Consider the following 16,214-nt stretch of genomic DNA (forward strand, 5'->3'; position numbering starts at 1 on the left):
TGCGGAATTAGCCGAGTCTCCCCTACCCAATGCAGGATTTTACTAAAACCGATATATCTATTCCATTTTTGAAGATAAATTCCAACATTTTTGTTACAATTTTCTTGCAAAAGCATGCTCTACAAACTGACTGTAACAGAATTTTGATATTAGTCCCTACATTTGTACTGTAAAATAAACAATCAAAATTTAATAATTTTTTTTATTTTCTTTCTTGCAGACAGGGAGACATATTTTTAAAATGAAATCAATAAGGAAAATTCTGTTACAGAGACAAGTTTCCCAATAGTCTAGAGAATGTGTGTTCTAAATTTCGTGCATGTATCTTTAATAGTTCAGAATTTATATCAACTTTTGTTTGGCAATCTAGCAAAAAAAAAAAAATGAAGTTCCGGAGACAACAATCAAAGGGCGGTGTGATTTAAAAATCCAGATCGCAGGAAGTTCATAAATGGCGTCTCAACATCCGATAAGGGCACAAATACCCACAAAAGTTATACAATTTATTCCACATTTATCACAGAGTATTTTAAATATATATTTTTTGAAAATTTACTTATTTTTCACCAAAAAATACCGTACTTTTCTCTTTTCTCGACAGGATTCTGTGAAGACATATGTAGCAAGGTACTATTGGACAAAATTCATCAAGTATCGAGAAAAGAATTATCACTGGGAATGAGTGACCCGCTCTGTTCCCTGACGTAACACCTTGTGATTTCCATTCTTGGGGAGTAAAGAAGACAATAATTTACACAGTCAATCCTCATATCCTGGAATAATTACAAAATAGCATTTGAGAAATGACCACTTCATTCCACAACAGTAAATACACTCTCTGGGAGTTACTTTTGAACAGTTGTGACGAGTAAACACTCGTAAAGAAGAACAATTCAGAAATTTTCAGCATCTTTTTGTCTCATATTGGTTATTAAAGTAAGTTTTAACCACTTATATGTAATAATACTTTACTTTAAACCGCTTATATGTAATAATACTTCACTTTAACAGTTCATGGCGTGACGAATTAGCGAAGTTCGCTGCATATTACCGAAATAAAAGTCTAACTAACCTTAGCATGCGAGCGACTAAGCCGAGAGCAGAGTTTATGCAGAAAATGCAGTTAAACAACAAGGACTGCAATGATTTAAAGCGCATATACCTTTAAAAAGGCTGACAAAACAGGTTTGCTAAGGTTCGCAGGTATCTGAAATTTCACGAGGACCATTGAAATATTTTTAAGAATAAAAAAGAAAGATATTTTTCGTGAAAAAATGTCATTATTTCACTTCTGTTTACTACTGACTGCAATCGCAGTAGATCACAAATTTCTGCCAATAATTCTGTAATTTTCGACCTTTGATATAATTTTATTATATCTGCTAATACTCCATGGAATCAGAATATCTTATTTTAAAGGAGCTTTCTCTCTATGTATCGTCACTTATTACAGTGTTTAACAAAGAAATATGAAACGTGGTATTCATCATCCTATCAGAAGTACATAAAAGATGTTTCTTGAATACTTTGCTGCATCTATTAAAAAGTTTAATATGTTCTTAAAACAGTGTCAATGGTACACACCAAACATACTAAAACTTCCTATAAAATGAGATGAGTCCGCGTTGGTTGCCAATAAAATTTACCTACAGAATTCCACACATGCGTACTGGAGTTGATCCGGTTTAATTCCATTCACCCCTCTTGACCCACCAGACGTGGCAACGACACTAGGGAATTTCATTAAAACATTTTCTGTATTTCAGTTATTCCCGAAAAGGATTTTTTTATTTCATTTGTGTCAAAGTTCGTATCGAAAGCTTCATTTTGTTAAAAATCGTGTCAGAGACTTTTCAGGCCATACACATGGATAGATACTCTTTTTCTCTATTTAACCAGTACCAAAGTAGTACATATACGATAGAATAGCTGCTAGAAGTCGTGTCAGAAATGGCCATTCTTAGCAAAGGTACGATACAGAGTTTAACTTCTTTCAAATGAAACGCCATAGATTCGTTGCTATGAAGATGTTGCACACATTCTCGTTGTACGCTTTACGGCGCGTTTCGTACCAGTTTAGTTTTTACCATGTTACCTATCATGTTCCTGTATGTATGTAATGCATTGTTTGCATGGTATGGTATGTATGTAATGTGTGGTATGTATGTATGTATGTATGTATGTATGTATGTATGTATGTATGTATGTATGTAATGTATGGTATGTAATGTAATGTATGGTATGTATGTAAGTAATATATTGTATGGTATGTATGTAATATATTGTATGGTATGTATGTATGTATATATGTATGTAATGTATGGTATGATTTGTATGTAATGTAATGTATGGTATGTATGTAACATATTCTATGGTATGGTATGTAACTTACGTAATGTAATATATGGTATGATATGATATGTATATAATGCATTGCTTATATGGTATAGTATGGTATGTATGGCATGTATATATGTATGTACGTATGTATGTGTCTGTGTGTATGTAATATATTGTATGGTATGTATGTAATATATTGTATGGTATATATGTAATATATTTGTATGATATGCATGTAATGTATTGTATGCTATGGTATGGTTTGTATGTAACATATTGTATGGTATGTATTTAATGTATGGTATGGTATGTAATATATTTTATGGTATGTATGTAATGTACTATATGGTATGGTATGTAATATATTGTATGGTATGTATGTAATATATTGTATGGTTTGCATGATATGTAATGTATTGTATGGTTTGCATGATATGTAATGTAATGTATGGTATGTATGTAACATATTGTATGGTATGGTATGTAACTTACGTAATGTAATATATGGTATATATGGCATGTATGTATGTATGTATGTATGTACGTATGTATGTGTCTGTGTGTATGTATGTAATATATGGTATGTATGTAATATATTGTATGGTATGTAGGTAATGTATTGTATGGTATGTAGGTAATGTATTGTATGGTATGTAATGTAATGTATGGTATATACATATGTAATATATTTGTATGATATGCATGTAATGTATTGTATGCTATGGTATGGTATGTATGTAACATATTGTATGGTATGTATTTAATGTATGGTATGGTATGGTAAGGTATGTAATATATTTTATGGTATGTATATAATGTATTGTATGGTTTGCATGATATGTAATGTAATGTTTGATATGTATGTAATATATTCTATGGTTTGTATGTAATGTATTGTATGGTATATATATATATATATATATACTGTATTGTATGGTATGTATGTAATGTATTGTATGGTTTTTTTGGTATGGAATGTAATGTATGGTATATATATGTAATGTATTGTATAGTATATATGTAATGTATTGTATGGTTTGTATGTAATGTATTGTATGGTTTGTATGGTATGTAATGTATGGAATGTATGTAATATATTGTATGGTTTGTATGGTATGTAATGTAATGCATTGTACTGTACTGTACTGTACTGTATTGTATGTATGTACATGACATTTGTCCTTATACATTCCTGTACTCTGCTCTGGGATGATATGTAAATTTTTAAGAGTGTAGGCCTACACCAAGTTAAATATGAAAACGGACAAAAACGTTTTCTAGCACGGGCGACAGACGTGTGTTGAAATTATAGTGGAAAATCCCTCACTCAAGGACTGTACTGTCATACGAACTTACACACGTCCAGTACCTACTATTTTATATAGGAGAGAAACCGTGTTAGGGAGACCAATCACACTAACATCATGCCACTGGTCGCGTTTGGACTCTTATATAGGAAAAGGAAATAATGTAATGATTCCACATTTTATGGTGAATTTTAGGAAATTTATTTTTTGAGAATTGTGAGCTACTTTCCATAGGGCACAAATCATTTGACCGAAGTGAGGAACTTGGGGTAGGAAACAAATCATCCCCATGGAGTACCGCCCATCTGTCCTGTAATGGACGGAAGATACCCCTCTCACTCTGGCCGCATATTCGCTGAGGTTTCCTACCATGTAGAGGTTCACCTCAACGCTACGGGATTTGCATGCGTGGTTGTATAGTCACAAGGAGGACATTAGGAGCTAATTAGTTCCCCTTTGTCGTTTAGCGGAACCCAGCAGTTCCTCTGTGACTGTATTGGTTATCAAAAGTCTTGCTTTAGTGATAATTTTGGACGGTTACTAAGGAATCGAAAAAAGACGATATCTACAGAACCACTAAATTTGAATTTGCAGCCGTGTTTCCCAACAAAGATTGATTCCTCCTCTGGCATCAAGAACTATTCATTGGGGTTAAATTTAGGAATAATCCTTTTATTGGAATCTATCTTGGCTCATAATACCAAGTTTTATTTGTATCAGAGATGTGAGTAGACACAGAAATGTAAGAAAATTAAACGAAAGCTACAGAAAGGAAGTTTGATAAGCAATAAAAGGGCGTAAAATGTTAGGAAAAGAATTAATTGCGCGTTTACCAAGAATAAGACTCCGCTTTTTTTTTTACCAGTTTTTGTGTCCTAAAATTTGGGACGGCATTAAATCCAACTCAGATGTTAGAAGTGGAATATCTGGAAGCACGAATATGCAAAATGGAAAGAAGGAATGCAATGAAGTAATAGTCATTTAATTAAACAAATTATATTATTTATAAATTTGACGGCATTTTTGTGTACAAACCTATACGAAAATTAAAATAAGGTCATCATGTTCATTGCATTTCGACCATATCCACACACTTTTCACATGTATGATTGAAATACTTTGGAAATTGATACTAATTCACTCGTAAAGTGTTTTCGCTGCAAACCAAGCATTCTGTAACCTACCCTATTTTCTGCCTTTCTCTTAGTCTCCATATACGAACCATGTATCTTATTGTTATCTACCATCTGATCCTTTTTGTACCGAACGTTTCTCCCGTTCACCATTCCTCCCAGTGCATCCTGCAATAGGCAGCTTTCTTTATGCCAGTGACCCAGCCAAAATCTTTTTCTCTCCTGATCAGTTTCAGCATTATTTTTTCTTCACCCACTCTATCAAGCACAGCTTCATTTCTTATTTTGTTTGCGCATTTTAAATGTCCAACGTTCCATTCTTCTTCATAACCATATTTAAAATGCTTCTAGTCGCTTCTCTTCACTTGTCGCAATATCCATGTTTCTTCACCATACAAAGCCACACTCCTCACAAACACTTAGCTAGTATCTTTCTTAGTTCCTTTTCCAGAGGTCCTCATTGATATTATCGTTTTTTTACTTATTTGCAATAGCACATGTTGCTACTTATAGTACACTGCAAATAAATAGATAGGCTAATAAATATCACTAGCCTTCTTTACCTGTTATTTTAATTGTAATTATTCTCTCTTAGCAATTAGTGCAATATAAGCTGCAGAAAGTGTTTAGAATTTCAGAATGCTTATTATTTAGAATATTTCTGCTGACTTAAAATTCATTGCGGTGTAAGGGACTATATTTTGGCAGGAACACATTGTTAGTCTCCCTAATCGTGTGGTTAACACGGCGAAGGGTCTTTATTGAGAGACCACAGGACATCATATGACAAGAGACGAAGATCCGGTCCCATGGACGAAAGATAAATCTTTTCCATTGCCCACCCGGGAATCGAAACTCAGATCGCTAGATTGGGAAGCGAACACGCTGTCTACACAGTCATAACGACAGACTCTCTGAGCTTAGATCACCGATATATTCTTTACGAATCTAACATTCGCATTCAAAATGTTATACAAAATTATTCCAAATAATATTAGCAGAGTCTTATAATCGAGGACGACATATTTTCGAATGAATATGACATTCAAAATTAATTTAAAAGATATTTCTTTCTCGATAATAATCTAGTTATTCATAAGACACAACACGCTTAAAATCGCAAGAAATTTCTCGAAACCTTGTTTACCTAATATTAGCCTACAAACAATTTAAAGACCGTATTGGCAATATGAAGTATAGGTACTTATTTATGCAAAGAGCCATTAAATAACATAAAAACATAAATGCATTTTGCAATAAAACTCGGAAATGAAGAGAGATTACAGAAGTTATATTTCAAATTACCTGATATGAGTTCTAAATCTTACATACCGTTGAAAATTCGTTAACAACATCGAATAAATCCATTTTACGTCAGCAAAAGTAACGCTATTGTTTTGAGGAAGGAATTAATTTTCAAAAAAGAGTTAGTATATAAAAGACAAGAACCGTTTTTATGGTTCTGATTTGTTAAATTTCGAAAAAAAAAAAACCATTGTTACAGGAAAATAAATAAAATAGCTGAAAATTGTTAACGCGAAAATTAGGATGGATGGATGGATGGATGGATGCATGAAGTTGAAACATATTCGTAAATATTTGGCCGGTCAATTTGGGCATATTGTGCTATCTACAAACTTTAACACTAGGAAGAAATTGAAGGCTTAAGAGCCATAGTGGGTCAAGCGCCATATATTAAATACGAAGAAAACAAGGGCTAAAATTAAGTGATTATCGATAATTTAATAAACACATATAGGCCTAGCAAGTAATATAAAGTATGAATATTAAAACTAAATGACATATAAATCTTCATTGAACTATTCAATTCAGTTTACTTTAAACCTTGCTTACTCCGTTTTTAATAGAATTAGAATAGAATTAAATTTGTGAGGTTGAAGGAAGCGTAAGAATTTCGGAAGAAATCTCTGCCCTCAATTTTACCTATCACAATAGGCTTACCCAGAATATGGTCCAGTAATCTCTGTTAATAACAATTTAGAGTTTCTAACACCTTCATGCTATCATTTGTTATCCTTCCAACTAATCTGACGCAAATAGTACTCGAGACCATTGAATTATAAGCAAGAATCACTACCTTTTGAACCAAAGTTTGGATTTCTTACAATAGAATAGAACACAGAAAATATAAAATTGATGAAAAGAAATCAATCTTAGCTTTACGCATGAAAGTAAAAGTATTATTTAAGAATCAGAACTTCACACGATGCTTTTCCAGTACACAACGTCCCTCCTTGAATGTCTATGCTATCAATGACTAAACAAATACAAACATAATCAAATGAGGATAAACACGAGTGCCTGGAGAGGGATTCCACTACAATCATATTTGTTCGCAGCAAACTGCTTGCCTCTGGAGTTCGCAGGATTATCGCATTGAAGGGATTTTATAGTACCAAAGTAATTTAATTGCATGTTAAATATTTATTATTTGTATCATGCTTTGCTATGATTGATTGTATTGATGTCATGCAGGTACTACAGTGAATTATTTTAACTGAATGCTAAGGATTTAATGCTAGTTTTGGTAAACTGTATGATTGCGTTTTGAACATATATTATTTAACCTTTATGTCTTCGTAAATAAAATACATGAATTGAGAAACTTATTTCTAGACCTCATTAAAATCCTTTTTTTTCATTTCAGCACGCCTCTGGTTACGGTTACAAGACGTCCCAGTTTCCCCGGAAATTTACTTTCTGTCTCCGAACAAAATTTGTCCCCAAAATGTACCCGAATTTAATAATTTGACTCCAGATATCCTCCGGATTTTTATAATTTTTTGAAAGTGATGAATATTTCAGTTCCTCAGGTATTCATTCACGAGATTAAATGTCTACGCAATGTATATTACGAAGATCTCCTCCACAAGGAAAACAATTGAAGAGACAGCCCATTATTTTTCCTGAAATGCAGATGAACTTGACCTGGATGAAGATCATTTTTATTGGAGGAAATATCCTGTTTGAAAAAGAATGTGACTTCAGAGAATATAGTGAAGTAGAACGAAGAAAATACTGCACTTTGCTCAAAATAGTGTGACATTTTTAAATTTTTCTCTCAGAAAATTATAACCGTGAACAACTCCAGAAGTTGATTGAAATATGTTTGTTTTTCTGGAAGTAATGCCCCAGTACAGAGAGTTTTTCCTTCAATGCACATGACGTCGACATTCGAAAACTTCGGGATGAGTTTACAGGTTTGTTTCCGATCTCTGGTAACGAATTTTAATGACATCGTGTGCGTCAGGAGTCACACGACAGCTGAACTGTGATGCGAGGTGACAGACCAGTAGTGAGTGATCTTATACTCAGAGTGCACGGCGACTCACAGCAGAAATTCCCAAGAAAATCGAGCCTTTTATGGAGGGGTACATTATGACCCTTTCCAATGCCAAGTACAGTTAAGTGAAAATAAAAGAAGCCTGCAATAAACGAGGTTTTGTTATTGCCGAGAAAGGCATCTTCTGTGTACTTAATAAGATTGGTAAAGCTCGAATGGAATTCATTTATATCATCTCGTGGGATACGGCGACTTGTGACGGGGGTGGATTTGCTTGCTTTTTCCACTCTGGAATTAATCCCATCCGAGGTTTGCCGGTCTTATTAGGTACACACAAGATACCTTTTTTGGAAACAACGAAACCACGTGTTTTGCAGGGTTCTATGATTTTCACGTAGGCTAACTGTACTTGGCATCGGAAAGGGTTGTTATGTACCCCTCCCAAAGAGGCTCGATTTTCTTGGGCATTGCTATTGTGATACAGCGTGCACTCTGATTAAGAAATCATTCATTACTGGTCTGTTACCTCTCTCCGCAATTCAGCTGTCGGTGTGATTCCAGACGCACAAGACGTCATTAAAATTCGTTATCAGAGATCGGAAACAACCCTGTAGAGCTTGTTCGAACAATCATGCTTGCTATCTTAACCAGCTTCAACAGTACCTGTAAGAAATTTACTACAAAATTGGGGATCCAGAGAAGACTGTTAAAAACTCCCTCTTCTGAAAAATGACAGTAATTTAACATATATACATAATCGAAATGATAGCCGTCCAAATCTTGGATTTAAAATATCAGTATCCTAATCAATTCAAATAAACAAAAAAGAAAATGTATATTAATTAAAAAAACAATGACATTTTAAAAAAGAAAATTCTGCGACAAGATGTGGTAGCTATGAAAACGGTAAAAATTTATTGAAAATAAATAATATACATTGAATATTATAAAGATGAATAGAGATGTTGATTGGCGATGTTCAATGAAGACTTTAAAATGGTTGATGCAATTGTCTGAAGAGTCTTTTCAGGAACCTTTAATTTTCTGAAGATCTCCAATGTAAATTTGGGAATTGTTCCTCGCGCACCAAACGTAAGTCTAATGACATTCCAATCTTGAATATTGACTCAGATCATCACAGCATGGAAGGTAAATAGCGCTTTTCTCTTCATGTACCTGCTTTGGTTGATCTTCATTAATTTCGAATCTTAAAATGGGGTCAAGAATGAAACCAGTTTTCATATATCGGTCAATTATTATGTCAGCACGCCGTGCAGATCCTTCCGTAGAAAGACATTGAACTTCCTCATATACTTCGTATTCACCATGTTCCCTTAATCTGTTAGCAATTATTGAGCGGGCTGTGTTATGTCTGTCAATTCGCAGTAATTCGCCCTGAGGGCAGAATCCTTGCACGTGGGGTAACGTTTCATGCTCATTGCATCTCCTGCAATGGGTACTGCTAAGGCTTCTACCGGGGAGAGATCTAACTGCGATAACATTGGTGCTCATTTCAATGGCCTCGGTCCATTGGTCACAAGATAGATCTTTCTTATTGCTAATCCAGGTGTTACCTTTTTTCCAGTGACAGTGGAATGTAATTCCTTTACTTTTCCCAGGTAATGCGCTCCACTGATTATAAGAAGTGACACGAAGTTGCTTATGGATGTCACATGGATTAATGGTTCCAATATAGTTGACATTAATTGGTAAGTGGCGAAGGCTGTCAGTAATAGTTAAGAAGAAGGAATACCTTTTCTATGTGTAAATAGAATGAGTATTTTAATTCTTTAAGATGTGTATAGTAAAACAGGTAAATTACAAATTAAAAGACATGTTGAAAGTAGTTTTTTCATATGTCAGTATTTGTCCCCGGAAATTGTGAAGAAAATCCGGTAACTTCAGTTCCTTCTACATGATAAAATGTTCGTCGAATCTAACGCCTCACAAAACTTTTCAAAACTTGCCAATATCAAATGTCATATCACTTACAATTCCGCACCTTAAGAGTCTTTGATTGTCTTGAAATTAAATAAGAACGTGTTCTAATCGATCAAAGACTTCACAGTTCTTTTAAAGTAGTGACCAATAGGATTCGAAAATACTATGGCGCCAAAAAAAACCACAAAAGTAACATGGCATCCTGATCGAGAGAATTTGTTTGCGAATTGAATCGAATACCTGTATTGAACTCGTGACTGTATGGCGTGGATTCCGTGGAATACCACAATAAATCGAAGAACAATAATGAGCATGAGGAAAATACAAGACATATATTTCGAGCTAAGCACCAATAGATGTATTGTATGCTTTGTACTTCACTATTTTAATACTATTATCACTATTATTATTATTATTATTACTATTATCATTATTATTATTATTATAATTATTATATTTATTATCAATAATAGTCTTATTCTTTTATACTTTGTTTGTCTCATTTATTTTGACCTACTGTTCACATTTTATTATGCTTTTTCCTTTCTTTCTGCATGTTATATATTATGTCTGATTTATACTTACTTGTTGTTTACATTACATTATTATCATCTTGTTCAGTTTTGTGTGTACAATTGTAGTGTACTTTGTAAATTTGTAGTGTTTTATGTAACGCAGTTTTACTCCTGGTTGAGTGTTAGAGAAGGTCGTGTGGCCTTAACTCTGCCAGGTTAAAATAAACCATTATTATTATTATTATTATTATTATTATTATTATTATTATTATTATTATTATTATATATTTAAAGAAGACGATTCTAATCTATAATCTAAGAGCAGACTAATTCGTAAATATGTTGTTTCAAAACAATATACCAACTAATATTTTTAGTTTTTGGATAACTTACAATAAATTAATATAAACATTCGTATTGTTTTATGTAACCCAGTTTCCCCCAAAGTATTTGCATATTTATATTGTAACATTTACTTGGTAGATCTATACAGGTCAGAATGAACTTGAAGCATATGTTTTAAAATCTTTTCGAATATTTAGCAATATGAAACAGTTGTCAATTTTTTTTTTCAAAATTGATCAATATACGACAATTTTTCAATCGTTTTATTGCAAACTATAGGAAACAAAACTGTGTCTTAGACATTTCGAGAGGGATATGCGTGTTGTTGCTACGAGATTGAGTAAACCTTTTTATGTTATTGAATAAAGTCAGTAGTTTATGCTTGCAGTATTCCACAATTTACACAATTATTGTATTTATTAGTCAGAGTGTGGCTACCGTCGAGCAGTGCGTCTTCTGTGCAGTGCTGTGAAGTTATACAGTGGACACTAGTGAGTAAAATTATGATACATTGTTCATAAATGTTTTGATAGAAAATATTCTGAAATCGGGAGCTGGACGAATCAGAGCGTGGCGTGAAAGAAAGCATGCAAATGAACAGCCGTAAACTAAGCCAAAAACATAAAGGAGTAAATTAGAACGTGTGAGAGAATACATAGAACGAAAACTGTATTTTTAAACTCTCTTTTGAATTACAATCAATGAATCATCAAGAAGTGCAACGCCTTATGTAAATGGTGTCAGTGGTTTACATTTAAATCATAGTTCACAATAGACTTTTAATCAAATCAGCGTGTTCAACAGTAGAGTTTTCATATTTTATTCTTACTTACTTATGGCTTTTAAGGAACCCGGAGGTTCATTGCCGCCCTCACATAAGCCCGCCATCGGTCCCTATCCTGAGCAAGACTAATCCAGTCTCTACCATTCTATCCTATCTCCCTCAAATCCATTTTAGTATTATCCTCCCATCTACGTCTCGGCCTCCCAAAAGATCTTTTTCCTTCCGGCCTCCCAACTAACACTCTATATGTATTTCTGAATTCACTCATACCTGCTACATGCCCTGCCCATCTCAAACGTTTGGATTTAATGTTCCTAATTATGTCGGGTAAAGAATACAATGCGTGCAGTTCTGCGTTGTGTACCTTTCTCCAGTCTTCTGTAACTTTATCCCTCTTAGCCCCAAATATTTTCCCAAGCAACTTATTCTCAAACATCCTTAATGTCCGTTCCCCTCTCAAAGTGAGAGTCCAAGCTTCATAACCATACAGAAAAATTGGTAATATAACTGTTTTATAAAGTCTAACTTTAAGCTTTTTTGAGAGCAGACTGGATGACAAATGCTTCTTAACTGAACAACAGGCATTTCCGAGATTTATTCTGTCTTTAATTTCCTCCCGAGTGTCATTTATATTTATTACTGTTGCTCCAATATACTTGAATTTTCTCACCTATTAAAAGGATAAATTTCCAATTTTTATATTTCCATTTCATAAAATATTCTGGTCACGAGATATAATCATAATTTTGTCTTTTCGGGATTTACTTACAAACCTATCTGATTATTTGCTGCAAGTAAAATTCCCGTGTTTTCCCTAATAGTTTGTGGATTTTCTCCTAACATATTCACATTATCCACATAGACAAGCAGCTGATGTAACCCGTTCAATTCCAAACCCCTCTGTTATCCTGGACTTTCATAATTCCTTATTCTAGAGCAAAGTTATAAAAGTAAAGGTGATAGTGCATCTCCTTGCTTTAGCTCACAGTGAATTGAAAAGACATCCGATAGAAATTTTAGCTACCATAAAAGAATTGTTTAAAATTTCTTGTAGCTCCACTAAATTGTTTTCGGTTTAAGACAGAGAAATTTAACATTCAGCAAATCAATTACAGAGTGAACCGTAAGTAATGTAATTAATTTCAGGCAGTTATTATTTTTGCTTCCCTTTTTCAGATAAACATTGTTTTATATGAAATATTTCAAATCGTGTTTTGGGAAGTCATTGATTTAAATCCTATTGTGCTCAGTCAATTTAAGAGAGCATTGTATTATGATGACTATTACACTCTTACTACGTCATACTACTTTTGACCAATAAAACGGTACGAAAGGACGTATTTCAACCAATCATGGCTGCTTATCGCACAATTTTGTCGCGTCCCTAGCATTTGTTTAATTTTATCGCGTCCCTAGCATTTGTTTCTTTATTTGCCAACATTTGAAACTGCGCTGGTCAGGACGTCAAATATAATTACAAACCACTCCAGTCGATGCACAGCAGTTTCAAATATGACTCGCATTGGCATTCAAGAACAAGAATTAATAAAAATCACTGATTATATCTATGCATCTTCTGAAATCCGATTTACAAATAAATGAAGAGCACCATTCGGAAATCCTGAATAAGTTGAATACACCATGTAGGCCTAAATCAACGAGTTCCACTTCTATTACGCACACGTCCAATATAACATCAATTGAACCACCAACCACATTCAAATTTGAAAATTGTACATTCAATAATTATTCCTTTTAAAATTATTTATGTTTATTTTTTATGTCATCGTCGTTAATTAAAACTTTTCTAACACTTGTATATATTAGTTAGGTTATGTTATAGCTTCTGCTATTGGATAGTCACGTATCACAGACTGTTTAATATTAAGATTTATTGAAAATCATCTGTCAAGTGACGTTGATTACTGGGATTCGGATAACTGAAGTGGAATGCAACTGTTTTAATAAAAATGAAACTGAATCAACAAAGCCTTCTTGACTAGTAACATTGCCATCGTGAGAAGGCATTGCTCACTACTGCCATCTAGCATGCATCTAGCGTAATATTTGTAATGTTGAGATGGTACAATAATACATTTGAAGACAGTTGTATTTTCGTAAGTCAATTAATATTTTATTGTATTGGAGTACTTCGTTACTTCTAATCTTTATATACTTTCTTCTAATCGTGTAATAGTCAATTAAATCCCACTCGAGTTTTGATTTTCTCTAGATAAATCAAAACGTCTAGTGAGATTACTGTTGATAAATTATTAAAGAATTCAGTTTTGTCCTATATATATGCAGAAATTTGATCCGACCAAATCATACATTTTAAAATTCCTTTTCAGAACGAATTATTTATTATTATAATACACTGTTCTCTTAAGTTGAGTATTCAGTCATTTAATGTTCTACCCAAGGGCAGGTCTTTCACTGCAAATCCAGCTTTTTCCAGTCTTTCCTATTTTCTGCCTTCCTCTTTGTTTCCTCATATCATCCATATACCTTAATATCGTCTGTTTGCAGTTTTTCTTGGGAATGTTGCTTTCCGCACACCACTCTCTGTTTCACATATTAAAAAGAACGCAAGGGGGCCGCAGCGTGGAAGTGAGGAGAGTGGATTTGACTAATTGGGCCTTCCGGACTTCACGGAAATTCGCCGCACGGGTTAAATATCAGTTCTATCAGGGTTTTTGATTCATTTAATATTCATTTAATTTATTTTATTATTTTTTAGTTGCTTATTTAACGACGCTGTATCAACTACTAGGTTATTTAGCGTCGATGGGATTAGTGATAGCGAGATGGTATTTGGCGAGATGAGGCCGAGGATTCGCCATAGATTACCTGGCATTCACCTTACGGTTGGGGAAAACCTCGGAAAGAACCCAACCAGGTAATCAGCCCAAGCGGGGATCGAACCCGCGCCCGAGCGCAACTTCAGACCGGCAGGCAAGAGCCTTAACCGACTGAGCCACGCCAGTGGCTCATTTCATTTATTATATTCCATAGATCTTACATTAGCAATGAAGCTTTAAGATGTGGAAGAAGTCAAAATTTTACAAGATTACAATTACAGTTGCAATTTTTACAATTTTTTACAATATTTTACAATTTTTATATTTTTTCAATTTTCTACAATTTTTTACAATTTTCTACAATTTTGTACAATATTTCCGCGAGATGTAGTGAGATGGGGTGACACCCGAGGATTCGCCAAAAGATTACCTGGAATTTGCCTTATCGTTGGAGAAAACTCGGAAAAAACCCAACCAGGTAATCAGACCAAAGAGGGTGAAATGAAGTGAAGCCGAGGGCTCGCCATAGACCGTCCGGCATTAGTCCCACGGCTGGGGAAAACCTCGGAAGAAACCATTCAATGAGACCAAATGGACGATCCTACCCAAGCCCGAACGCAGCTCCGGATCAGTAAGCCAGCGAGTCTGCCGACTGAGCTACATCGATGGCTCTACTAAAAATATACAGCACATAGCCAATCAGATTACAGTAGAACCTCTATTAACCGTGGTAATGAAGAGGGTGAACTGAACGGTTAATCGAAAAAATCGGATAATCCGTATCATAAAATATTTTCGTAAATTAAGTGAACAATATTTGTACTTTCGTAACTTTCTCCGTGATCTTGTATGTAACTTGCAAGATAGTGGATCAGAAATTCACTCATTCAAGTTTGGTTGTCAACGACTGGTTTTTAAGGGGCAAGGAAAGTGCTTCTAATGGCTGTCAGTGGTAAGATAAGAATAGTAGAGGTCTCATGCTGTAGATTTACATACTTTATACACTTCATCCTTGATTTTTTTATTAAATTGCGCATAGTTGTAATACCATTCTCGTATTTTGATCCGAGATGAGTCACAGTTTCTCTTTCTCCAAACTAGTCAATTTTATTTGCACTTTTTTCGATACTTAGCACAACACGTTTTCTTTTGACATTTTAGAGTACATTTTACACAGAAATTGAGTAGACAAAACTGTGTAAGTGAAAAGGCACGTAATAACACACTCTACAAAAAATACGTAGGCCTACTAGTATAACGTAAAGTAGTACTTCATATGTTTGTGTAGTAAAAGAGAGAGACAGACAGACAGAGAGAGAGAAGAGCGAGACAGTCGGATAATCCATCAATCGGTTAATAGAGTGACGGATATTCGGGGTCTACTGTATTAAATTTACAAACGCAAACAATTATTCATCAGTTGATCTATAAAATATAATACATAGCAAGTAAGTTAATTCAGAGACCGGGAAATCCCAATTTGACTGAGTATATTAGAAATTAAATCAATGGCTTTCCCATAACGTGCTATAAGATATTTCGTATAAAAGAGAAAAAAAACCAAACAAAATTGTATTAAAATTTTTTGTTTGAAATACCTAAAAAAATAACCCCCTGGAATTAATAACATTTCTTGCGGTGCACCTTATATGACTCGACAGTATCCCCCCCCCCATTTCACTTCTTATAATATTTTGGGAATTTAAAATTACATGCTGTTGTCCCGTTATGCGCGAAATAATTC

The 16,214-nt window shown here is 34.0% G+C and overlaps 1 protein-coding gene across 1 annotated transcript in view; it reads right to left on the reverse strand.

Moving 5' to 3' along the window:
• The window catches only part of stg1 (stargazin-like protein), a 1,309,117-nt gene that overhangs the window by 663,061 nt on the left and 629,842 nt on the right, over nt 1-16,214 (reverse strand). The window lies entirely within an intron of this gene.

This window comes from Periplaneta americana, chromosome 11 (assembly GCF_040183065.1).
Source record: "Periplaneta americana isolate PAMFEO1 chromosome 11, P.americana_PAMFEO1_priV1, whole genome shotgun sequence".
In the NCBI taxonomy this organism is placed as follows: Eukaryota; Metazoa; Arthropoda; class Insecta; order Blattodea; family Blattidae; genus Periplaneta; species Periplaneta americana.